General features: G+C 44.0%; 1 protein-coding gene across 3 annotated transcripts in view; it reads left to right on the top strand.

Annotated features, from left to right (window-relative positions):
* Positions 1–27,152, top strand: part of MAD1L1 (mitotic arrest deficient 1 like 1) — a 307,407-nt gene that overhangs the window by 91,614 nt on the left and 188,641 nt on the right. The window lies entirely within an intron of this gene.

Below are 27,152 nucleotides of genomic sequence, written 5' to 3' on the forward strand. Positions count from 1 at the left end.
GTAATTTTTTTAGTTTCCAGTAACATCATGAATTTTAATTCTGAGATTGCTCTTCTGTAGGGTTCTTTCTTCTTTTTTTTTTTTTGCCTGAGAACAAGATGAGGCAGAGGCTTTTATGAAAAATCTCCTCCCCTGTTAGCTGCAGTCATTGGTCCTGTGCTCAGCCTTGTGCACTGGGGTCATTTGGCTTTGTGCTCGTGTTTTACAGACATGTTATGAAGCATGCAACATTTTGATGAAACAATGAGATTTAGGGTGTTTGACTTCTGATGGGGTTGAGGAAATGCCAAGTGTTGTGTTTGCTTTTGGTGGTCTCTTGTCCAAGGTGGACCGCCTTGTATTGGAGCGATGTGAGAAGGAGAGGTCTGTGTTTAATATGAGGCATTTCTGTCTGCTGTGTAATCCAAATCTGTTATGAGTATTTGGGGTAAGTTAATCTGAAGTGAAAGCAGGCTGTCTGGTACCTGCAGTGCTCTGAATCTGAGGGTTGCCTGTTGTCCTTGCTGAGATGATCTGTGGTTGGGGTTGGTCTAACCCTGACTCTGGGTTAATTGATTTCTGCTCATGGGCCCTCGTGGGCTATAAATTCATTCAGCTGAGAAATCCTGCTCTGCTCTGAAAACTCTCTTTGGGCTTTATCCGGGTGTTTCACAGCTTACCCACAGGGATGGAGGCCACGTGATGAGCATGGACCAGGAGCAGTTTGTGCTTTGAGATCCTGACATTCTGTTCTGCTTAGCTGTGTCACGTTGGGATTTGACAGAGAAGGTGGCAAGACGTTTCTAAGCCAAGAGTTACTAAGTATGGAGAGGGTGCTGCTGAGATAAGAAGCAGAAGGCAGAAATGTGGGCGTCCTGTGCCCGAATTCAGTCCTAATCCACCTAACCACCGTCTGGAGCTCGGGCAGCTGGCTCCACACATAGCTGTGCATGATTTGCTCTGCTGCTCCTTGCCTGCAGAGGATGCTCTACGAGGAGATTCTGCAAACACTTATTCTAACCATTCTTTGCCCTTCTGTTTCTTTAATGTATGCATTGCTCTACTTCACCATTCTTATTTATCTTGCTGTCTGCATTGTAAGGACCTTTAAACTGTGATCTCTCTTTCCAAATGCGGCAGCTTTCTAGGATCTTTTGACCTCATTTCAAGTCTATCTAGGTCTGAAATTGAGAGTGATGTTTTTTTTTTTTCTCTCCTTCATCTCTACCCTGTAATTTAGCTGCTCCTGGGTGTTATTTAGCTTATAACTGAGTGATCTGGCTGCAGAGGAACCTGGTTTTCCTGGAAGTTGCTACAGAAAATACAGATGAACACATATCAATTGTCAGCTTGACCATAGCCTTGACCAACCCTGCTCTGCAACTATGGAAACACAACAACACTGATGGCTTCTCCCTCGCTCTCCCCTTAAACTGTAATAGTACTTAATGAAATGGTTTCATCTGCAGTGCCTGTGCTGCCTTTCTTCTGGCTCAGTGATCAGAATTCCACAGCAACTCCAGCAGCAATTTCAGTAGAGTTCTGTACAATCACAGGCAAACTTCGTGCTGATTTGTACTTGATGCTTCGTTATATTCATTACAAGATCTTATTTGCATGCTTGACATTTAAAAATATTGTGTTTGGAATGTGTTATTTATTTTGAGACCTTTATTAAGCAACCTCAGTCTGAGAAGGATTTAATTGTTACTGATAGCTAAGAGTATAATTACCTCACTAAAATATCATGACTATATTAAGCAAATGGAAATTGTCTTCCAGAATGAAGTGAGCACAGTTTCCTTTTTGAAGCAGTCTGTTCCAGGGGACCTGCTAACACTGCTGGCTGATCCAACTGCAGCAAAGAATGAATAAGGAGAGCTGAGATCGATGCCTTTGGAGAAGAAGTTTTTTGTAATAGTTTCAAACAAGTATACTGAAACCATCTGGAAGGTTAAAACAGAAGAGATTTGTAGATTTCAGAAAGAGGAGACCCAGCTCCCTCGCTGATGCTGTGGTGTTCTCCATCGCATCCTCTCAAGTGGGTTCTGTTTGTCACCTGGCCCTGCCCTGGTTCTTCACCAAGAGTGGATAGACTTCACATGTGTGCTGCAGAGGCATAGAGGAGGTGTGGTATGCTAGAGCAGAGCTTGGTCACCATGACTTCTTAGTGTTGTTCTTTGGAATCAGTGCCCTGGGTTTCTTTTTCTGCCTTTCTGTGGATCTAGTAAACCTTGTAGTTACAAAATACAGAGGCCACTGCTACCTTTGTGTCAGGTACTTTTGGAAGTGGAGACACTGGGACAGACTGCTGCTATGTCTGACAATTTCTATGCAAGCAAGGCATTTGGAGCTTTCTAGTGCTATAACAATTCAGAATATGCAGCAAAATTAAAAGTTGTGTTAGTTTGGGGTATTTTTGAAGGTGTAATATAAATTTTCTGCCAGAATAGTGACTGGTTTCTGCTTTGTCCCGTCAGCACAAGATATTAGTGCTCAAAGTTAAGAGGTTAGACTATGAAAATTAGAAATACGACCATAAAAGAATTTATTTGACCTTCAGATCTCATATTTCTCTGGAAGACCGGGCTGCGTGACTTCTAAAGGTAAAATATTCAATAAAAAGAAATTAGGTTAATCCAATGTTATGGCGGAGAATTTAAACTCACCAAGGTCAGATAATTCAAAGTTATAGTTCCCTTGATGCGTGTGCTGTAACATTTATTTCTTTGCTTCTTCGCCCTGAATTGTGAAGGATGCTGGAGCAAGTATGGCAGAAAAGCAAGTGGGAAGGCAAGTGGGTGCAGTGAAGGACTTCCAGCTGGGAGGTGTTGGGCAGAGCAAACTTCTCTGCTTGTAGCTGTGGGAGGTGGCATGGGCTGCATCCAAGGACAGGGGCAGTGACTTGGGACTTCTGAACGTCTGCTGCTGAATTATTAGCTGGGATAAGCTGCATGGAAAGGGCTTTCAGCATTTCTTTGTTCCTAAAATACTTAGGGTTTGAAGGCATTAATATCTGTGCCTCTTAGAGGGGTGGTAGTGCCACAGGAACTTTGAATCCCTGACTTCTCTCTATTTTAATTCTCAGCCGTAAAACTGGATTAACGGGGCTCGCTTCAAGTTGAATCGCTGTGGATTTTTTTTAAAGGATAGGAGGAGAGAGATAATTAAGTAATTGTACAGTAGCTTATTGCAGCATGCGATCTGAGCCTCTGGTAGGAACAGCTGCCCTGCTCAGGCACCAGTCAGTCTGAGTGTCCTTGCAAATGAAGACCCCAAATCTTATGAACCCAAAGGACTGTCTGGAGAATTAAGGAGTTTCGGCTTGCTGCTGGCAGGGCGTCGTGCAGCTCTGTTTTGTTCAGTGCGTGTTCACATCATCTCAGGTCAAGCGTTGCTTAAATTGATGAATATATTAGAAGTTGAATGAGTTTTTTTTTCCAAAGTATTGTGGGAATGGTCTTTGGCCCGTGATTTGTTGCAGTGAGGAGAAATGAAGTGTTCCCTCTTTTATGAGCACATTGACTGCAGCAGAATTTCAGATGGAGACAACATTCTTTAATAGAAATTGTAGTAAACGTGAAGAATTGGTCTAGTTTCAGTTAATGAATTCTGATGTTGTGAGATTATTATATGACAGGCTTCTTGATAAATGGGAGCTTTGTGGGTTTTCCTTTTTCAGTGCTGTGTGGGACATGTAGAGACATGAGATGGGAAAAGATGAGCTCTCCACATAACGTTAATGTTGAGCTTTTGTCTGTCAGGAGGAGAACTATTTTGAATGAGTCTTATTTGTGGAGTTGTATGTAGGAAGATCCTACAGTCCCATGGGGAATCCATGCATCTTTTAAGTGTAGGAAAGCAGAACCCAGGGTGATGTTTGAATGGCTCTGCACATTCTGTGCTTTCCACCAGAGCCATGGCCCTGAGCTGCTGGGGAGCCCAGTTCTGTGCACTGAGCATGTGATTCAATTGAAGGTAAGAATGGATGTGAAGTAATGCTTCATTCAGTGGGTGCTGTGTGCTTCTACAGGGCATGTGCAGAATGAGCTAATACTTCCATCCCGTGCAGTTCTCAGAGCAACCCGTCTGAGTTAGCGTGTGTCCCAATGTAACTCCTCCCCTGTTGGATTTATGCCTTTACTATTTTCTATTTTCCCTCAGACAGGGACATAAACTGCAGATATCTTCTGTTTTGCACATAAACAATTGTTCTTCTACATAAATGGCATTTTCAGTTTTACAGATAAGGAAATGCTTTCTGGCTTAAAAATAAAAAGAATCTAATTTTCCCTTGAGAACATTCTGCCTTTGGAGACCAACTTTCAGGGTTGACACTTCTATTGTATTAATTGCAAAGAAGAAAAGAAAATTCACTCATGTTTTGTTGTAGGGAAATGCCATTTGCAAAGTTATTGGGAAGCTGACCTTGCCAGGTGTATTATTGCATTATCCCTCCATGAGAGCCACTGCAACCGAACGGACAGAAAAAAAAATGGTCAGAAAGAAAAAAAGCAATTTCAGGAAATATAACGAAATCAAATCAAAATGCCTTTTATCCTCCTCTAAAGTAGAGATGTTTATTAAGATAGCATTTGTCAGAGTGTGCTGCTGGGGGTGGGGGTGGGGGGGGGGGGGGAGAAGAAAAAAGTGCTTGTGGAGCGCTCCAGGTTGCTTTGTAAAAATAAGAGCACAGCGTGAGGGAGTTTTTGACCTTTTGCATGAAGGGAGCAGGAGCTGTGCTGCCCCCCCTGCAGCCTGCCCACCTTCCCCATGCATTCCCCTCCATCAGCAGTGCAGTGGGGAACCTCTGGCCCCGAGTGCTCGGGGGGTTTCTCTGCCTCCAGTTTGTTCACTGAGTAAATCTCAACATGAGTATTTTCTACAAGGATGCAGCAAACAACTCAGCTCAGGGTGATTTTTTTTCTTCCTCTTTTCTCTGCCCCTCACCCCTTCCGCTCCCTGTTTAGATTCCCAAAGCTATTTGCTTTCTCAGAGCCCTTTTTTTACCCTAGGATGGCATTTTGTCACAGTGGCACCCCTCTCAGCAGCTGTAGTTTCCCCAAGCTTTGCTCTGTCCCATCCAGGTGCAGCCCTGCCAGTCCCCTTCTGCAGGAGAGCTGCCTGCTTTCACTGCTCTCAGCAATCCCCTCTGCTCCTGAGCACACGTTCACTGAATTTGGTCCTTCTTTGAACGTGTGAGCTGTGACAGGAGGTGATGAGCAGCTGATTCTGCTATGGCACAGCTGCTGGGGAGCTGCAGGTCACAGGTAGCTCAGTGTAGTTCATCACACATGGAAGGCTTCAAATGAAATCTTCTCTGCCAAAGAAATGATTAAAAAAGCCCACAAAAACTGTTGAACTCACCTTTTGTGCTGACCAAGATATTTCTTATGTAACATCTATGCAGGTGAATGGTCACGTGTGGTGCCAACCTGAGGCCGTGTCTGTAGCCCTTGCATTCCAATAGAAGAAGAAAGAAAGCTGCTAAAGCTACTGAGAATATCCTGAGCAGGATGCTGAAGAGCAGTAACAGATAGCCAGGGCGCTAGTTTAACTCTCCAGAGGCACATGCAAGCTGACAGACTTGAAAAGCAACTTCTAAATCTGGTGCTTCACTGTGGGTGACACGAGTAAACCAGCAATGCAGGCAGAAGTGATGCAGTGTGCATGCCATCACCTCCCTCCTTGCCCTGCCCATGGATTGGTGAGTTCTGAGCTCCTCAAGGTCCTTCTCCTGCACTGTTGGTGCATCCTCTGCAGCTGAGTCTGTTTTGGAGTTTGTTCCTTAACTTTGTCCCTCTAAGAGAACAGCTAAAGTCGGTGAATCTGACTCTGTCTCCTTCCAGAAACATCCTGCCTTTCTGAGGAAGTCTTCTGAAGCTTCACTTGGCTAGGATGGGTTTGGGGCTTTCTGTGTTAGAGTTTGTGCAGTCACTGCTTCCCTCTCTGCAGAGGGAGTTGGGCTTTTTACTCTGCTTAGTTTTTCTTCGAGGAGGTGGATCAGGGATGTGGAATTGTTCCTCTTTGTCAGCCAGGGGCTGCACAGGTCGATGTAATGTCACGCTGCTCCGCTGGAGGAACCGGGCTGCTTCCCAAACATTGAATTACCTATTTCCAATTGAATAAGCAGTAGCAGAGGATAAAGGACTTACTGCTGACCCCAGCCTGGTAGGCGTGGGTCCCACCTTGTTTGCTCAGCAGTGAATTGGTGTACGTAGGACACTCCTCAGCTTGCAGCACCTGCAGGCTGCTCCTCGGTTGCAGGTCTGTGCAGGGATATGACTCTGTGCAAGGGAACGGATATCCAGAGATCTGCATCCCAACTTTTGGATTGTAATTAGCTTTTAATACAGTTACAAGAAAACTAATCAAATTAAACATAGAGATTTCACATCTTTCATAGCAATACAGATTAAGAAAAATCTTAAAGATTAAGAGAGCTACACTGCTCACTGGGAAGGTGAGATTGCTGCTGTCCTTGGAGTTAGCTGTTGGGATTACAAGCTGTAAGACCCAGACTGATGGGTCTTCTCTTTGTCCATGGAAGTAACTGGACAAGTTATGTCTGACAAGAAACTGCAGCAGAGGTGGGAAGTCTTACATTATCTGTCCTTTCCCTTTTGTATCTTGGAACTTAGTCTGGAGTTCAGTGTGTTATAAATATCTCAGCATCAACCCTTGGTAGGCTTCTGAGAGCTGTTAACAACTAATGAAGGTTAAACACTCTATTTTGGGAGTGTAAATGACGCTGTCACTCAGGGTGTTTCAGCAGCACTCAGAGTTTGGTGCTGTACTTTTCCTCCTCTCATTGCCTCTCTCCGTTATGCTGGGGAAGGGGAACTGCCACTCTTGGACGGAATGGCTGCAAACCTGAGTCCGCATCAGACAGCTCTGTGGGAGAGCTTTAGGTCCTAACTCATTACATCTCTCCCTCAGAGTGTTTGGTCTCTCTGTTCTTTATGTGGGACACAATACAGCTGCGCTTTTGTCTTAGGTGTGTGAAAATGACTTTCCTCGTACAGCGAGTGCCCTGCTGCAGTGTGACTGCGTCCCTGTCCCATGGCATTAGCATCAATCTTGCACTGATTCCCTACATATGCTGACTCTCGTCATATCCTGGGAGCATCTCGTATGATTTTGGTGAACCTGTGCTAACATAAGGATCTGATTTTCCTCTTGGATGGGCATTTGATTCTCGTGTAGTGAATAAGACTGCAGGTGCTGGGTCATTTATATAGACTTCCAAACCCTCCGTTCCCTTCTTTGCTCTCTTGTGAGTTCTCTAGACGAATTGTTAACCAGTTAGGCTTAAATTGCTTGAACGAAAGCTTACGCTTATCTGTCTCTATTTCATCCTCTTACACTCAACTAAAGGAGGTGCTTTGTAATTCTGAACCTTCTCGGCTGATTTTCTTAATGCTCAGGTGAAACTTCCCCGCTGATGACTCCAATTTCCCAGAGCAACCTTATCTCCTTTTCAAAGCAGATAGGAGGAAGTCTGCTAATGCCTCCCGTACAATAGCCATTTTTAATGATAAATGATTTTATTCCTTTTGTCTGTTACCACTTCTGTTACGTTGGCCTTGCGTGAGCATCTGGCTTTGGGATTATTCTTACTGTGCCTCCTCCTCCTGCCATGTGGGGTCCTGAAGTGCTGGGCTCCCTCTGCAGAGGTCTCTGGGGCTCTTTGGAGCTGACGGACTCAAAACTGCTCTGCACACACTGCTGCCCACCTCAGCTTGGTTTTCTGGTTGTGTATTTCCATTGCAGTGAAATTCATCCGCCTTTAAAGTGTGCATTGTATCGTTGCTGCAGCTTTTGTTTGCTGCAAGTTCCATTGTTTCATACTGACGCGACCTTCACTTTAGACAAGCACCAAGACTTCACCTAGTGGATTTGTTTTGCTCTTCGTATTTTTAAAATAAGGCATCCAGTTGATGATAGCATACTTGAAATGATCAGATGACAGCTGAAGTGAGGCCACAGTTTGGCTGTCTGGTGAGAATACCCAGCACTGAAAATGTCCAGAGTGCAACCTTACAACTTGCCATGGATATGGTTATAGCTGGTTATAAACTTATTCCAGTTTCAGCTTTTATTTGTCCTCAGAGCTGTTAAGTGCACTTTTTATCATGTTTCTTTTTACTAGAAAATCAGATTAGATTTGAACATATCTTCTCAAAGCTGCGTGAACTAATGCATGGTTTAAAGTGGATTAGCAATCAGTATGTGTAAGGACTATTCTGTGTAAGGTGAATCCTAGAAGGAACACCTGCATCTTTAGTAATTCATGTGGCAGTAGAGATTTGCTTCTTCAGCTAGAACCTGTTATGTTAAAGGTCATTTTATTGAAGTTTGTGCTTACATATTCATAAGAGCAGGCTTTGTTCTGAGCATTACCAGTCACTGTGTTTTTGAAGTTGCCAAGCTGAATGTTTTCTGTATCTTCCAGCTATGAAATATGGGTTGATGAAGAAGGTGAAATGCCTGATAAGACCAGTTTAAAAAAAAACATAAAAAATGAGAGGGGGTAACAGGGCAGTGTGGTTTTTGTACTCACTGTGTGGGTGGAAGAATGTGATAGGAGAGAGGCAACTGGTTGATGGGGTTGGGTGACAGTTGTAGCCTGATGCTTTTGCACTGTTTTATATTTGTTAAAACAGCTCCATACATGTTGTGCGAGTCTGGGCTGAAAAGGATGAGGATGACCCAGACATGTCAGGTGGAAATTCCTCCCTCTGAGCCTCTCAGTGGGCGTTTGGTCTCTGATCTGGGTGGAGTGGGTATTATAAAGGCTGGTGATGTGCCTTGAAGAAGCATCCCTTCTATTTCCTCCTCTTTTACAGCTTTGCATGCTTTTTGTATCATTTCACTGGGTAGATTTTCATGGCTCTCATCTTTGCATTACTTCCTATTTTTCTTGCATTTTCTGCCCTTCTTAGCAAAGAAAGCTGCAAACATCATTCTTCCCACCAGCCCTGACCTCTCAAGCTTGTTGTGTGATGCCCTGTGATGTAGCCAGGCCTGCCCCCAGTTCACCTGCTGGACTTCAGCACTCTGAGTTCTACTGGTCTGCTCCTTCATTCAGCTCTGAGGAAACCCAGGGACTAAGACCTCTCTCCTTGGCTTTCTGCTTGGTGCGTGCCCTTAAGATGCTCTTGGCCACCCTGCAGGGAAACATCTCTTTCAGTGCTGTAGGGGGCCTAAAAAGCAGTCTCTTCCTGCAAGTCTTGTACCAACTCCCATCAAGCAGCAGGATGCCATTCGCAGTTGGATCCAACCCACCCAATAACTCTGTGTGACAGTTTTCTGAAGACTGAGGCACTGCATCTCCCTCCATTTGCCCTTAAATTTTTCTGCCACCAAGATTTGTTTGAAATTTCATGTAATTGAGCACCATTCATAAAACTTGTCACTTCCATTTGGGAAATGGAAGCCATTCAGCAGTGATTACATCTTACCGTCCGTCGCCCGTTTTGCTGTTGAAGATCTGAAGGGCTGCATCCCACTATAGAGCTGTTTCATCGAGTTTCCTAACAATGAAATTGCTTTGCTCTTCAACCTTGAGAGCTTTGCTCTGACTGCAGGCTGAGGGAGTGAGGGGCAGAGGAAACTGCCCTGTATGTGTGTGTGTGTGTGTGTGTGTGTGTGAGGTCTGCATGCTGAGCCTGGAGCCGACCGCTGGCTGTCACACGAGTGTGAAGCGTGCTGTCCTCTTGCTTATGGCATCTCTCTGTTCCCCATCCTGACTGGGAACTGAAGACTGCTCTGGTGATGCCAGATGGCAGTCACCAGTCATCACTGAATAGCAGAAATATGTCTAAATATTGTCTCTGTGATGGGTTTGTTCATTCTTTCTCCCCAGTCTAGCCTGGCAGTGATCCGCAGGCAGCACTGAGGGACCTCCTAAGAAGATCCCGTGTAGAAAGCTGTCAGAACAGATTGCTGTATGGATTTTCAGAGGATTAAAGTTAATTAAAGAGCTCTTCCTCGCTTTCATTTCCTCCTATCTTCCAGCTATTTACATGCTAATGTAGGGTCTGCTGGGAGAATGGGAGAAGTGTCAGCATTGGGCATGTTATCACACATGGAAACAGTAGAAAATAATGAGATGAGCAATATATATATGTGTGTGTGTGTGTGTGTAGCTTGACTACTCAAAGCCCGTAGCACTGCTTTTTGCATATTTTCAGCAGCGTGTGATCTTACTGAATATAATTCACTCTATTACATCTCGCGCTGCATAATTTAATACTTCATTCACAATAGTATCTTTACATAAGCAATTTTATAAATAGAGAGCTTTAAGCACTTTTTCTTTTAATCCCTCTTGTTCGAAAGAGGAAATTTCTGCAGGAGGAAGCAGTACTTCTATGGGGAGCAGGGGGCTGGGAGCACAGCTTTAGGTGTGGGCTGGCATCTCCCATTGCCTTCTCACAGCAGCATTGAGCAGAGCAGGTGCTCGGTGTGTGAGCAAACTGAATGTAATCGTTTTCTGCTCCAGTTGTGTTATTGCTTGCCCATTCCATTTTCACATTGTTTCAGAGGATTATATTTTCAGGTAGTTTTTCAATATCTTCCATTTTAACACTTGATTAAAATTGCTACACGGCAGCTGAAATAGAATTGATCCCAGGTTGCTTTTCAAGAGGGAGTTTAATGCTTCAGCAAAATGTGAAGCCTCGCTGTCTGCATTTCTCAAGGAAAAGATGCAGAACATCCACTTCGTTGAGCATGGGCACGGAGGTCTTCCAGCTGCTGAGGGCTTCTGAGGTATTTTGAGGGCACTGAGGGTAATTAAGTTTCCAGGGACCAAGGGCAGCTGGGGGCACATTTGTTTCCTGCAGTGCAGTTTGTGATGCAGGGTGACTCCCTGAGAACTCTTCTGAGAAAGAGTTAAAGAGGAGGGAGAGGGAAATCCCTCCAGGAGGTTTTGTTGGGGGTGGGAGGGGAGAAGTTCATCCCTGCTGAACTGTCACAACAACTCCTGTGTGCTTCCAAACTCATAGCTCAGCTTTCTGAGCAGGTGCTGAGAGATGCCCTGGGATTCTGGTGTCTGAGTTCTCATACTTGATATTCCACAGCCCCTCCTGAGCCAGCCCAGCAGTGCTGAGCAGACGAATCCCTCCAGGTGGGATTTATCCCTGATGTGCATCTATAGCATCATCTGAGAGTGCTCCCGGAGCAGCTGGGTACTGCTCGAGGTTTGCTGCTGGAGCTGGAGCCACACATTGTGCCAGGTTCCTTATGATGGAAACCAATATTGTTTCAGTATCGCTGCCTAAATCCTATTGCGAAGTGCAGTTGGGGAATGAGATAGAGCTGCCAGCAGGAAGGCAGGGAGCCCTCCAGATTCATTAGGGATGGGGAATAAATGCGTGGTTGTAGAAGAGAAGGAGACAACACATGGAGCAGACAGTGTGTACCAACCCGGGGGGGGGCTGATGGAGCTCTGACAACTGGAAGAGAGAGCCTCTGCTTACAAAAAAAAAAGGAAAAAAAAATAATGAAAAAGTGATGCGCAAAGCTTATCTCTCTTTGGCAAGCTGTTCAACTTGTGATTTTTGTGCATACAGTATTGGTTTGGGGCAAATGTGAAAGCATTTAACAAAAGCAAGGAACTACTTTCAGGCTTTTCTTAACACTGGTGTAAGCACATGCGTGTGTGCATGTAGATAATGCATGCACCTTTTTCTTTCATTCATGTTGTATTCCAGAAGTGCTCTCCGAGCACTTGAAAAAATGGGGGGGAAAACCGATTTGTCTGATTTGTGGGTCACGAGTCTTTGGTTCCTCATCCTTCCCTTCCACCCTTCTGGTTGTCATTGATGTACATGGATATTGGGAGCAGAAAGTGATGTTTCAGATACAGATGAAAGGGAAAGTTTCAAATGATGAGAATTTTTGTTTTTCTGTTAGTACATTGGCTTTTTTTTTTTAATTAAAATTTTATGTTAGTTTGATTTCTGGAACTGAAGTAGAGCGCAGCAGGACTCCTAATACTGAAACTGGATTCTTGTTCTTAATTTTTGGCTGCCCCTGAAGATAGGCACTGAAGGAGCAGTAAACAACGTGAATATTTCGGAAGGACCTCTGCACAGGGAAGGAATGGTTTTCCAGACTGAAAGATCCATCTCCTGCTGACGCATTCTGAGGAGGCTCTGAAGCACCGGGATGATCTTGGTGCTTGAGAGATCTCTCCACACTTGTGTTGTCCCATGATGGAAAGCTCTGTATCCTGGCTGAATACAGTTGCTGACAGTTACAGTATTATTGTGGGGGGGGACAGTGATGCAGAGCACTTGCAGAAATCAGCAGATTGAAGTGCTGTGGAGGTCTGGTTCAGTGGATGTTTTCTGCTTTGTGAGTAGCTCTGATAGAAGAGAGAGGTCATGAATTCTGTGCTTGTGTCTGTAGATGTTGCTAAGAAAGCTCAGATGCTCACAGCACCTTTCCCATTAATGTGTTTTCCCATCTCCAGCATGAATGACCCCTTGGTATGTGATAGCTCTTAATACATCTGGAAACTGCCTCTCCTGTAATTAACTTCTGATGGAATAAAGCGCGAGGCCGTGGGGTTACAGACTCAAAGAGTCTTCAACAGGTTTGAAAACGATACACAGCAGACTTTCTCCCATTCATATAATTAAGGTTCATTATTTTGAGTTGGTTGTGAGCACAGATATGTAACAAGCTCTGTGCTGTGTGCAGCAGCAGCAAGTTTTAGTTGGGCTGTGGCCAGGCTCAGCGTTCCTCCGTCTGCGGGACCTTCATTAGCTTAATGTCATCTGAAGTACAAAACAAAATTGATTTTTATTAAAGTAGAGAATTAAAGTACAGAACAAAATCACTGGTCCAGACTGGGAAAGCTCTCAGCACCTTCCAGCTCTTGAAGCCCAGAAGTAGGAGGCATCAGTAACAGCCAGAATGGTGTTCTGCTCTTTGGGGTGGAAAGCTGCATGGTGACTCTGTTCGTTAGACACAAAGCTCTGGGACAGCTGCTCCAGCAGCTGAAGGTGTTTGGGAGCATCAGTGCAGGCATTACAGTTAGATGGGACTTTGCTTTAAGGCATCCCCTTAACTGGTTAGAGCAGATGCAGCCTGGCTGTGGACAAGCCCCAGTGATAGTGATTCTCCTTCACAGCCCTACAGAACTTACCGAATGTAGGCTAGCAATAAAGATGCTCAAATACATCTGAGAAGAGAAAGATTGGTTGCACAATCCCTAGAGAGAGCATCAATTTTCATACAGATCTAGGACAGATGGGGAGCACATCCCTCCCTATATTCCACTTTTTGTTGGGGATGCAAATTATTCACCAGTACCTTACAGCATTTAATCTGTTGTGATTGTCTTAAATGTCTGTCTCTCCATCAGATTCACCTTCCCTTGGGCTGCAAGTCACCCGCATGTGTGTCTTTGTGTTAATTTGTCCCAGTTCACAGGCATAGCATCATTAGTGGAACAACGCTGCTGCTGTAATTACTGTGGGATTTGTGTGCAGCAGTATGCTGTTTCATTGTGGTGTACCTACTCTTTAATCTGCATGGGCCATCTGCTTGATTTCTTAACTAAAAGTTGTTTTGTTTCTGCTTTGCAAGAGCGAATCTGTTGCTCCTAATCTTCTCTGTTTAGAAAAACATTGCGGCTAGGATAAATTAAATCCTACTTTGATAGATGGTGCTCATTTTTGTGGGATTTTTTCCCAGGTCGTGCCCCGTAGTTCAGCAGCATCCAAATTTTTGCTTTCCTCTGGGGTTGCAGGGATGTTCAGGCCAGAATTCTGGTAGCACTGCTCTGTTGTCCAGTTTATTCATGCCCATTGCAAGTCTGACGAGTTGAAACCACATAGAATTCTGCTGTTGGCCATAGAGAAAACATTCCAGTTCAGCTGAAAGAAGTTACTGGGAGGTTTCTGTATCAACTCTGCAGGTAATCTTATAAAACCCCATTGTAGGTTGCATGACGAAGCACTTTGACCTCAGTCTATACAAGAGCTGCCCCATATCCTTCAGCACTGCTTGTCCAGTCAAAACCACTGCAGGGCTGGAGCAGTCAGGTCAAAGACATGAATTTCTCCTGAGACCTTTCTGTGTCTCTGCTCCATTTACCCTCTCTGTCCAGAACTCCAGGGTTGAATGGACCAGTTCTTTGCTACGAGCCTGTTCCCTAAGCTTGGGCAGTCCTCAGGCACAAAAGCAGATTGTTTAAGTGGGATGTAGCACTGATGTTTCTGTTAGAGAAAGCTTTTATTTCCCAGAAAAATTGGCCCATTAGATGACGGTTTTGAGAGGTATTATTTGGTGTGGTCAAACTGGATGATATGGGATGTTTTAGAGGCATTAAAATCAGGTTGTGAAACAAAAGCAGTAGGGATTTTGCAGCATCTGTCATTTTTCTGGTGGCCTGAAGGAATTTATAGCTCGGCATTACAGTGACACTGCTTTTGTTGGTATCTTATATGCCTTTAAAAATGTTCCCATTGTCAATAAATAAGATGAGAACTGCAGTGATTCGTGCCTTAAAGAATATGAAATGAGAAAAATACACATTCTTAGGTCTGTTGACAATTTGTTTTTCTTATAACAGGAACATTATTTCTGCCTGAGCCTATCTTTCCATGCCATTAAAAGTTGGTGCGTTCAGTGCTGAGGTGATGAAATAGCAGCATCAAATCAGGCAGTTTGCATCTTGTTTTTGTTTAAAAAAGAAAGGAAAAAAAAGCCAGAACACAAAACCACAACAAAACCCAAACATTATTTCTCATAAGATGTTTTGGAGTGGAGCAATCATTCAGAAAATGAAAAGATCCTTTGTCTCGGAGGCTCTTGTGTTTCGTTCTTTAATCTGAGCAGCTGTCTTTCTCCTTCCCCGTGGGAAGTTGTGGAGGGTAAATAACACGGAAATTCATTTGACAATGGAGACGTTAAGGGTTGGCATGGACAATTAATTTGTCATTAGACAGAATTAATTTCATTTGATCCTCGCATGGCTTTGTTGCTGCACGTATATTGAGCAGCTTGATGAGTTAGCCTGCACCTATGGCTCTGCTCAGTCTGCTCTGTTTGGCTGTGAGCAGCATCCTTCCACACCTACATGCTAAGTGCTCGGGGCAGCTCTGTGCTGTGGTTCCTGTGTACAATCTCCTTTGCTCGTATTGAGGGAGAGGACAAAGCATCAGTGATGTCTCGAGAGGTATGGTTTACTGGCAGTGTCACAGCACGGCACCTTTGTGCTCTTTTATTCCTACAATGCAAAGCCATTTTTGGTTGATTTTGGTAGGTCCCCACCACTTCTGCAGAACAATTTAGAACAAAATTATTCTTCTTTCCTTTTCATGACTTAAAGGTGTTGAGGTTTTGGGGCACGTGTAACAGGAATAGGTAGAATTGTTGACGCTTGTTAACATCTCTGCCTTCTTTCTCTGTTTCTTTGTAGCAGAAGTGGCTGCACAAAAACAGTGCTTTTCCTAAACAGAGCTGGTGCATAGCTGGTAAAACACAGATTTTACTGTGTGAATGACTTAACTGGAAGACCCCTGGACTGAGGTTGGACAGAGATCTGTTCATGCCATTCTGCTGAGCTGCTGAATGACCACAGCCAAGCTGAATGAACTTCCCTAATGCACTGCTCCTGTTATTAACTGATAACAAGTGCAGCGTGAAAGCCTGGAGGTAGTGCTACATATCTGTCCTGTTAAGCAGAAGATTTCCAGGAACCAAGTTAGTTAAAACACTGTCCTCATAAGACCTCCTTTTGCCTATATTCTCTAGGCATTTTTCAACCTGTCTTCACTGTGTCTGCTCCAGTTTCTCCCAGGAGGGAGAGTCACTTGTTTGTGCTACATTGGTAAACTCAAGTTAAACATTTTAGGAAATGAGACCAAGAATGACAGCAAAGAGTGCATTCAACTCAGAACTGTGCAGGAATTTGTGAACAATTGTTTTTTTTCTTGAAGGTACAGCATTTAATTGCTTTTGTTAAGCGGTGAGATCTGAAGAGGGGTCAGTGATGATACCATGCAGGTATCTTTCTTTGTTGATATGTCAGGAGACAGCATTGTTCCAGTAGGAACAATGAACAAGGGAGGGACTGACCTGTAAGAGGCAGGGGAAGGTGAGATTTGCCCCTCTTGGCAGTTGTCTTTTCCATTTAAAAAGCAGACTGGAAAAATGCAGTTTAACTATTCCTCCAGTAAATGAAAAAGAGAGGAATCTAAGGGGTGAAATCAGACCTCTTGAAGGAATTTAAGGCTGGGCATCCGTTATCAGACACGATCCAGAAGTAACAAATTGGGTACTAAACATAGAGGGAAAGACTGAAGATGAGAAGAAAGGGAGGAAAAAAATCCTGAATACCCATTAGCATGCCAGACTGTCAGCAAGCTGAGTAGAGAGCAATGTGAAAGCAAGCATTAGTGATGAGTAGCTGTCCTCCCCTTCCAGCTTTTGCTGCAGGTCCATACCAGCTAATGCTTCATGCTTCTTAAACCACCCAGCAAACAGGCTGCCATGTCTTGGTCAGCAGCCTGTTTAGAGCGTTCTGCTAACAGACTCAATAGGGACCACGTGAATTCCCTTAATGCAGAGCAGTGAAATCAGCCAAGCTGAGGTTTGTTTCCCATCTCCTGCTGGCCCTGCTCTCTTCCTGCAAGTTTGCCTTTGCGGTGTGCATCCCCTGCTCCCTGCCAACCTCCAGGCTGATGTCCACAGAGGTCAGCCGTGTGCTGCAGATCTCCCCCTGCAGCCCATGTCTGATGTGGGGCACTGTGCCCCTGGGACCGCTGTGCTGTGGGGTGCAGCAGGATGCTGGGCTGTCACACCTCTGGAGGTACACAACAGCTGTATCAATCATGTTCCATTCATTCCAACATTAGGATTTAAAACCACTTCAGACCCCCCCACCCCCCCCCCCCCCCGTTTCTTCGTGTGGATAGTGGGAAAGAAATTGCTGTTTAGAGCATAGGGGGAGTTGGGTTTCTTTTCTCTTTGCTGTTTTTATCAGTGGGTTAAATTGTCTAATGACTTTAATTCCAAGCTTTTTGAAGCATTTTTTTTACTTTAAAAAGTATTCTTTAAGTATGAAATATACGTTTGAAGTGCGAGAACGTTGAATTTAGAGCATAATGATCACATTGCACTCGATTCGGCGCTGATATTAAAGAGGCAATTACGTATGATTTGTGAAAGAGAGCAACCTCTGCGGAGCGCGGTACCTGCGGGGCGTAGCAGCACGCTCTCTGATCTCAGCTAATAAGAGTGCTGTCTAATATTAGAGCCTGCCTTGTCAGGAAGGCTGTGAGCGGGACGGGGAGTGTGAGTGATGCGCAGAGCGAGCGGCTCTTTGCCTTTGTTCCTGCGGGAGGAGGCAGGGAGAAGCTCACTCCACAAAGTTCTTCTTTTTTCTATTGCTGCTGTTTGTTTATAGTACCAAACTGTTGATGAAGGGGGGGGGCAACAAGATGTCTGAATAGCTAAACCCCTTTAGGAGCATGTGGTTTGCATGCCCGTGATCCCCACAGACAGGGAAACTTCAGTGAAGCTACAGTTCAGCACGTGGCAGAAACCGAGAGAACTGAACGCTGGGGAAGTCTGGAGATAAACATATCTTCACATACGTAAAAGAGTGCTGTTAGAGGAACAGATAACAAACTTTTGAGACTTAGAGGTGCTGGGGAGTGCTGCTCTGCCGTGTCCTGCTGCCTTGGGTGAGGGGAGCAGTCCAGGGGAGAGCCTGGGAGCCACGGTGGGCCAGGCAGCAGCTCCTGGGGGCCGGATCACTGCTTCCCAAACATCTGTTGAAGTGTGGTGTGTGCTCAGTGGGTTCTGTGCCTTTGTGAGACTCAGGTGTTTGAATCCCACCCTTTGCCTTCTGCACTGCGTTTCTGGATGCCACCAGAGGTGTTCTGTGATGATCTGAACTAGAGGACATGCGGAGATGGAAGGCTTGTAGAGGTGCAGCCATAGTATTTTTGTCACATTATGTACATCTGGAGCCAACCTGATTTGCTCATGTTCAGCTAAAGGCTTTTTCTCCAATTTACTTCTTGACTCCAGTGAGTATTAATCACAAGCTATTTCTATAGTCTCTAATTACATTTGGGAAACCTGTTGCAAAAGAGCTGATGTCTGCTGTAAACCTCCCACTACTGCTTGCTGGACTCCAGACAGGTGTAAGCACCCTGCCAGGTGCCAGGGAGAGACCTTGTCCCTCTGTTCTGCCCCTTCCTCTTCACACTCAGTCCTACTCGCTGGGAAGGAGTTATGCCCAGAAATAGAAATACTCATAGTCCATTTTCCTCTGATAGAGGAAATACACAGCAGATGTTTAGTGTGGAAACAAAACCTGGATTTTAGTCTGTAACAAAGCAGATCTGTTAAATGCTGGGCCTGTGGTCCTTCTTGCTCTGTGGTTTGGCTGAGAATAAAACATAAACAAATATGAGCATGCATAATTTTGTGATCAAATATTAATTAAAAGATTGCTGAATGTTTTGGTTTTAAACATTTAATCATCATTCTCTTTCAGATGTATATAATGAATGTATTTCCTAGATAATGTTTTTCTTCTGGTAAACTGATTTTTCCACTTGTTTTTAATGAAGCTTGACTTCGGTACTTTGCATTTTGTCTAATGGTTTGAGCATAACATTCTTGATGTCAGTGCAGTTCTGAGGATAGATTTTGTTGACTTAATATTGCAGAGCCAGTGGAGGGAGAACAAAGAAAGGAACGTTTTTGTCTGCGGGAATTAACCAGCGCTCCAGCAGCTCTGAAAGGAAGGCATTTGCTGAGTGGCAGCTAATATTAATATTAGCCCAAATCACTTGCAGGTTATTTAAAGGCAATCTTTTCATTTGGAAACATTTAATATTTGAGGAAACCCATGTACGTGGGCAGTTATCACAAGGGCTGCAGGTTCTTTCTGTAGTATAGGCACGCGTTTTCTTCTCTGCTTGAGGAGGGGATTGCCTGCGGCGTATCCTTCTGCTCACAGCCAGGCCTTGGCATCCCCTGGCTCAGCAGCTTTTGTAGGAGTGCCTGGGCAGAGTTTGGGGCCACTCACCTATGGGTGAGTGTGGTGGAGCCGGGTCTGTGGGTAACCTGAGTTGGATGAGGTCGGTGGGCAGCAGGAGCATCCAGATCCTGAGTTCTTCCACTGTCCTGGAGTTAGGAGAGGGTATAGTGCACTCACAGAGAGAGAAGTGGGGAAAGGATGGGTGACTCCAGAGCTTCATTTACACCTCATCAGCTGGCTGCAGTTACAGTAGTGCAGAGCTGGAGCAGATGGGGGATAAAAACGTGGAAGCTTGGGAAAGCAGCTGCACTGGAAAAGTGAAGATGGGACTTGTTTACCTTAAAAAGTAGTTGAAGAAGAGGTGACAAGTTGATAGCTCACAGTCTAATGAATGGTTTAGAGAAGTTGTTTGGGAGCTGTTGTTTTCCTTGTCTGCTCTGCACAAGAACAAAGGTGTTCAATGAAGCTGAAAGGTGGCAAATTAAAAACTGATAAAAGAAAATACATTTTCAAGCAATGGATAAAGCTGTGGGCTTCATTCCTACCAGGAAATTGACAAGGTCATGAATTCATCGGGGTTCGGAAAGAGGCTGGATGTTTCTGTGAGCAATAACAATATCCAGAGAAGTTGTCAGTGAGTGAGTGGTTGTTTTTCAGAAACATTTGCTAAATGCTGATTTTTTGGAGTTGAGAAGTCCAAGGCAAAGGTGGGATGGGAATGGAGGCAGAGCACCACAATCCCATACCTGCGTGTCACAGTGTTTTCAGGGAGCAGAAGGCTCTTTTACAATCACTAAACAAACCTTCTGTCTGATGCAAGGGAGACAAATGATGGAAATGGTTGAAGAGGAGCTGAGATTTGGGGTTTTTACCTCTGAGAGCAACCCTGCATATGGGCTATGGTTGTGCTAATGAGATGTGTTCTGTGCATATCATCCGAGCCGAGGTCTTGGGCTGAGAGAGGATACTGATCTCACAAGGCCAAGGCAGTGCTGTTTGGTGCAGCTTGTGCTTCTAACCTCTTCTTTTCTTTCTTTCTTTTTTCTGTTCAGTGGCTAGTGTTGGCTTATACGCTTGAAGTATTGAATTTGTTATTCACTCATGTTTTCAAGTGATGCATGTTAAAGCACCTAACCCACATGGTTTCTGTAATGCAAAATCTGTATTTTGGCCACAGTGCAGTAAAATGTAGAACTTTAGTTCCAAGTTATGGCTGATTATTACCTTGTCTCATGTCAATCGCTCGATGTGATGAAATAAGCTCTCTTAAGCTAGCCCGATCTCACTGCTCAGAGGTGAGATGTTGACAAACGAGATGGCCGTGCTGTCACCAACCTCAGGAAGCTCAGTGAGCAACACGAGGTTCTGGACCTGCACGTGCTGGGGGGCCTAGGCCCTGCACTGCCCATGGGGATGGGTTGTGTCCCTGGGCTGAGAGGACAGGGAGCTGCTGCAGAGCCCTAAGAGCTGATACAGATGCACTGGGGGTGACCTATCCGATGATCTGACCTATGATTTCTGAAGCTTATTGAAGTTCTTGATGTTTTATATCCCTGAAGTTATGAAGTAGAGGGAATATTTTACGAATTAAGTAAAGTCTAGTAGAACATTTTCTAATAATGCAGTCGGGTGAAGCATTAGTGAGAAGCCCTGCTTTGTTTGCCTGCTTCAAAAAGCCACAGTTGCTGTATTTCTAGAACAGAAATAAGTCTATAAGAAGACCAAGAAATTGCTATGAGTTCAGTGTAATATATTGAACTGACTGGATGAACTTGGTTCTCTGAGTTTTTATTTTTTATTTATTTTTGCAGAGATAACCACGCTGGTTTAGAGCACAGTTCGGTTTACTTTTTTCCCAACTTAATGATATTTAAGAGGTTAAATCTGCAGGAAACTGGCTTGTTAGAGATTTAGAGGCCAGAATCTGGGTTACTTACTGGGCAGGAGAAAGAAATCAGAGGGTAAGGAATACGTATAGGGCTGAATTTTTATGTTCTGTCGGTGCTGTCAAAATAGAAGAGTCTGATGCACAGCCACAAAAACTTTATTTTCAGGTTTGAGTAATACTTTCTTTTTTTTTTTTCCTTTTTCTTTTTGAATGAATGAATAAAATCTGAGTTATTTATTGGCGGTAAGTGGGGACGGATACACTTTCTGTCGATTGCATGCCTTCCCCCTGCCAGCGTGGGTAATCGGGTGGCTAGGTGGAAGAGGAGTTTGGTGTTCTCTTTCTTTTTTTTTCTTTTTTTAAATGATCATTTTTCAAATGTGAACTGAGTGCATGGTGCCGTGTGGCTGTCAGAGCAGCGTGGCTCTGTTCTGAGCCAAGTGGATATGGCAGCTTCACACTTGTGTGGGATTGCTGCTGTCTGAGCAGCGGGGCTGGGAGAAGCAGCAGAAAGAGGATTTGGGATGAATAGATGAGACAGATAGAAAACTGAGCTTGTGCTCAGCATAGGCAGCGTTGAACATCCCAGTAGAAGGAAGTTAAACAGGGAATAAAAAGCCCCCCCAGAACAGCCATAAAATTATTTCACAGCAGGAGGTTAAGAAACATAACTAAACATGTTAACTCACTGTGAAGCAAGAGGACCCCGGGGGTATTTTAGTCAGATAATGTTTAGTTTGCTGCAGTGTCAGTTGTATGATTGCTTGTCATCTGGCATATGTATGTGCTATAAGCAGAATGAGGCTTTTAGAGACCATGAACAATTTTCCAGAAGATGGTAAGCAGGGGATTTATCAGAGACAGATTAGAAGAGTTACAGTGGATTTATTTGTGCTGGTCCGTTGCCAGGATGTGAGGCAAAGCCAGGCCTTCCTTATGGAAGCACTGAAGCTGAGGGACGATAGCTAGAAAGGAAGAGCTGTAAATCCGAAGGAAAAGTTGCAGAATACAAGAGCCTATAAGGTATACCTGCAATTGTAGCTGCACATTTATTATTATCTGCAGGACACTTGCCAGTAGAGCTGTTGTACTGCAGAGCTGCAGCGTAGTGCAGAATCGTAGAGCTCACTGGGGTATCCCAAAGCGGCCGCCGTTTGTCTTTCCCTCTGTCTCAGTCCCTTTGCTCAGTGGTCTCAGCTTGCTGCACTTTCTCTCAGCTGCTTTCCATAGACTTCCAACGTGGTTCCTTGGGTGGAAAGCCATTGATCAACTGTAATGATGCAGTAGTAGGAGAATGGCTGTGTTGCAAGAGCAGCAGTAAAAGTGATGAAAACCAACAGCTGTAGAAAAATGACGGGAGGGATAAAGCTGCCTAATTCCTGCTTGGTTGTGAATTTGTAGTTACAGTGTACCTTAGTTTTTCTGACCTTGCTCTCGTTCAGGTTAGATAGGATAAAGGTACTTGGCCTTACAATAGAAGAAATGTTTTATTTCTGTTGGAGAAGCCTTGTCTGTAGAACGCAGCACCTTATGAAGGGTTTCCATAGATGTTAAATCCATCTTTAGACTCCTGCAATAACCTCAGAGTGGTGTGAGGGGCAAAAACGCAAGCAGGGGGCTGGTACCTGGGAAGTCACCTCCAAGAGGTAAGGATATTTTGAAAAACCATTCTCTAATGTCCTTGTCAATGCAAGGGTAGTGAAATCAGCTGGATGTTTTTGTGGAGTCAACTGGCAGTTTGTAAGCTGCTTTAATTGGGGTCTCGAGTAGAAAGTCAGTGGTGTGTGTATACATATGTGTCTGCAGTCAGTACTAATTTGCAAAGTAATGTGAAAATAGGTCAGCCACAAAGAGAAATGTTGGGAAATAGCTATTTCTGAGAAGGAAACTGTTGGGAGATTTGGGAAAAGAATGTTGGTTTAAATGTGATTAGTTACATGCCAAAGATAAGCATGCTGAGAGAAATGGGGACGGTTTGCCTTCCGGTGGCAGTGGATACTGCCGTTGACAAGGAGGATTTGAGAAGTTTCTGGTAATTTGATTTTTGCTGGTTTTGTTTGACGTATTTGTTCTAGAAGGCTCAATTAGCTCTTGTTAGCAATGCACTGGGGGAGGGTCAGGAGCTGAGGGAATGTATCTCCTCTTAGATAGGTTCCCATAGCAGCCCGGTCTGATTGAATTGGCATTTTTAGCCCATGTACCTTCAGTCTTCAGGCCTCTGACTCTTACATCTTTCTGTCACCACAACTTTTTTTCCAGCCATTTTCTGTGAGGCGATGGAATGTATTGTGTACAGCCTTTGAAGACCGAAACCTAATTACAAAGTTGGGCTTAACAACCTAGCCATGGGTATAATTAACAGTCTCATAAGAAATTTTGCTAGTGAGGACCAAGTCACTTGTAAAACTTGTAAAACTGTGTTGCTACACGAGATGCAGGGCTCAGTGCTTTGCTGTTGTGAATTTCATCACCTTGATGCAAATTCATTTCTCTCAATTACAGAGATGTTGTTGGATTGTAATCCTCCTCTTTGATAAACGCATCACTGAAGTTGAGATTTATTTGCCTTTATTCAGCAGACAAGTCACCTGTCAAAGAAGGAAAATGGACTGGTTTGTTATTATTCATACTGAGTGTCAGCTGATTGCTTCTTGTCTGTCATTCTTCTCTAGCTTCTTGCAATTCATTTGTTGGTATTTTCTTCAAGTATTTTATGAGATACCAAAATTATGAAGTGATTGATAATTGCCAGAGTCTCTATCTCCTGTCCTCCTTCACAAAGGGTGAGTCTGTTTTTCTGTCCTATTCTCAGGGCCTCGTGCCATTGGAGAGTTCCTCACTGATAGGAAACTCTGGTCTACAAACACCTGCCAGTCATTTCTGTTGGACTGAAAGGATGTATTTTGTCAGCAGGTCTTAACACCATCTGATAATAGAAGTATTCTTCAGTTACTTCTGACCACATTTTGGCTTTTATTCCCGCACCTCATACTGCTAATTTTTATCCTGTAAAGCAGTTGGTGCAGCCTCAGATACTATCTCCCGCTTTGTACGTGTGTACCTATATAGCTTAAAGCAGGAAAACGTGCAGGTCTCTGTTCATCTTTCTCTTCTATTTGTGTTTTTAGGAGGAGTATTTAGCTAAATTATACCTGATTGCAAATAGCATCTGTTTGATGTTGAAGCTCTATATTCTTTCTTCAATCTTGTTTTGAAGCTCTCTCTTATTGCGACTAATTTAGAGTTCGGAGTCTGGAGAGGAAGAGGAGGGGAAGTCTTGCCACTGATTTCCTATAATGAAGCAGTCTATTAGCATTCTCTTGAAATTATCATTAATTAAACAAAAAGCTCATCTAACACTAGGAGCAGGAATATTTCTGCACCATCAAAAAGGCGCTGAGTGGGAAATATTTTTATGATTCCACTTTACAAAGTCTCTCTCCTCTGCCAGGCTGGAACCCATGCAGAAGTGAGAGAGCAAGCGAGCTGTGTTTGGGTTTTGGATTAATAGTTGAAGTTCACTCATGTGGAAATAAAGCAGATTTTACTTTGACTAGAATTCGTCATTAAAAAGCCATTATCGGAACCGACCAGCACAATTCCTGCTCTTTCATTGCTAATGACAAAACAATCTGTTCTTTCAAACACAACAACCTTATATTTTCTTTCAGAGAATGGCTCAGGACTCTTAACAGAGCAGAAGCTGGGTGAAGAGAGGCAGCCGAAAGATTTATTGATCAATAAAACAGACAATTACAGCTTGTTTATAAAGGGGAAAAAAAGATAACCAACCCGAAACCTTGGGTCTGCAAGCAACACTGAAACTCTAATAATGACAACTGTGGTATCCAGCTTCAAACGATAAAAGTCAATAGGAAGATATAGGATTTCAATAAAATTATGACACTAGATAAACTTTACCCCAGGAACAAATTTTCCCAGTGTGTGTGACTGACTTCAGTGAGATTTGTAACTTTAATTTCTTTCCTATTGATTTTTCTTTTCTTCAACTAATTAGAAAGTCTGCGGTGGATTCTGTGTATGTGTGTTTGAGGAGGGGCTAACAAGCATCAGCGAGAATAGGGTCCAAGATTTTATTTATACCTATCTATATATAACATAAATAAAGGGTCCCGTGGCATTTTTAATTCTTTTACTGTATTTCTACCTTTTCTCCAGTTGCTCCTGATGCGTGGCAGGGAGTTGGGCATTCCCCGTTCTGTGTATGGAGGCCATGGGCTGCCCCTGGAGGTGTGCGGCTGCGCTGCTTCGGTGATGTGTGCCATGCTGGAAGGGATGGTGGCAGCTGGTGGGTGGAAGGCTTCTCAGCTCTCAGGGTCCTCATGTTAGCAATTCTGCTGAATACTCTCTTGAGAGAGCAGAAGTGTTGGTAGAGAGTCAGAAAAGACACACTGAAGTCACTGCAGAGGTCTTTGGTGTGGCAACTACAAAACCAGGATTAAATTGTTGAGAATCTTTTTAAACAGATCACTTCTTAAAAAGATCCTCCATTTCCTGCCAAACAAACCAGTTCTTTTAGGAGGGAGAGAAAAGCTCTCAGTGAGTGCTCTCGGCGGGGGAGGAATTGGAAAATGGAGCTGGGGACCACTTGTTGTTGAGAAATGATTTCATTACAGTATTAATATTTAGAAATAATTAAGGAGGAGAACTAAACTCCGGGATCAAGTGTTTAATTGTACTGCCCTTTATTCCAGCTTTTCAGCCCATTTTTTTTCACTATAGCTCATGCTGTGTTTGCCATGCATGCCTTTTCCTGGCAAGTTTCATCTGTTCAGTGAATGGTTTTGAAGGGCAAGGTGTGTAGCTGGCTTCAGGGGAGAGACACCTCGCAAGAATGTCCTGCTCCTGTCCTCATCCAATGTCGTCCTAATGTGAAAGCAGACGGTTGCTGTTGTTGCAGCTGAACAGCTTGGGGAACTGCTGGGATCTTGCTGGGAAGGACTTGACTGACCTCATGTTCAGCAGTTAATTGGAAACCAGGTGTGATGGGAATCGCCACAGGTCCGGTTTGCTGCTGAAAAAATGCTCGAGGGTTTGGAAGTGCCCTCCTGTAATGGAGAGAACGTTGCCATGTTAAATTACCACATTGATGGAAGATGCTTTGCAGAAAATTAGGATAGCAAGCAGCTTGGAGTACATAGAGCCAGTGAGGTGATGCTGTAATTGCAACTGTGTGCAAGGATAAACCCAATCACTTCACTAAATGCCATCATTATGTTCTTTTCAGTGTTCTAGACAGTGATTCTGGAGCAAATGGGGGACGAAAGTCATCTTGTAAGCAAAGGCAGGCTGCCTTAGAGAGAGTACACTTGGCAGACAGGGCGACATGCATGTTGCTGGGGGAGGAGGGTGGAGCCATCCATTACTGCTGCTTTTCTACTTAACAAGTTCATTACCAGGCAGGTTGGTGTGGCTCTATCTAGTTTTCTCCTCCTGCAGCAACATGGAAGTTCTTCCTTTTATGTGTTCGTTAGATCGATAATTCTTTGTAAACTTTATGGGAAAACTGTTATTTGCTTAGAAAAGTATTTCCCTTCTGTCAGGCCTGAGCAAGAAGCCAATAATAGCTTCCAATACTCTTTATGTTAGAACCTGTTTTTCTTTATTAACGTGGTTCTTTCAGCCTCAGGCTGGGCTTAAATCTTGAGATCCTTTTACCTGCTGACCAGCCCAACCATCTTGACAGACATTTCAGTGCATCACACACTCTGAACACAAACCTTCCTCTGGCAGTGCCCCCTTCTTATTTTTGCACTTTGAATTTTGAATGTTCCTTCCCCGTGCGTACACATGCTATCCACAATCAGTGTCTGACCTTCAGATTTGAAGAGGGAGGACAACCTTCAGGTATGGGCTTCCTTGACTGAGCAGTTTCCCCTTCTCTATCTGTAATACAGCCATTAACATTTGGGATTGAGGGGAAAGAGATTTCCTATCCCAGTGATGTTTGACTTCCACAAGAGAGCAGGGTCCCAGCAAAGTGTTTCAGCATGGCTGAGCAGTGTTTGTGAGCTGCTCCAAGTTTTGCTGTAGAGATAGTGGCCTGGGAATGGCACAGCTGTAAAGCTGAGTGATCCTCTAATAACAGTTTGGATGTTTGTGATCGCAGCATTCGCAGAGGTAATGGATTTGCCCTGAATGTTTGTGCATTGCTGGAGCAGGGTGAAATACAAATTTCAGCAATGAAAGGGAGGCAACCCTGTAAGATTTCCTAGGAGTGTCTGCTCTTTTGATTTATGCAGT

This window comes from Cyrtonyx montezumae, unplaced genomic scaffold, assembly GCF_038088225.1.
Source record: "Cyrtonyx montezumae isolate F1298 unplaced genomic scaffold, pur_monq_1.0 scaffold_16, whole genome shotgun sequence".
Taxonomy (NCBI): domain Eukaryota; kingdom Metazoa; phylum Chordata; class Aves; order Galliformes; family Odontophoridae; genus Cyrtonyx; species Cyrtonyx montezumae.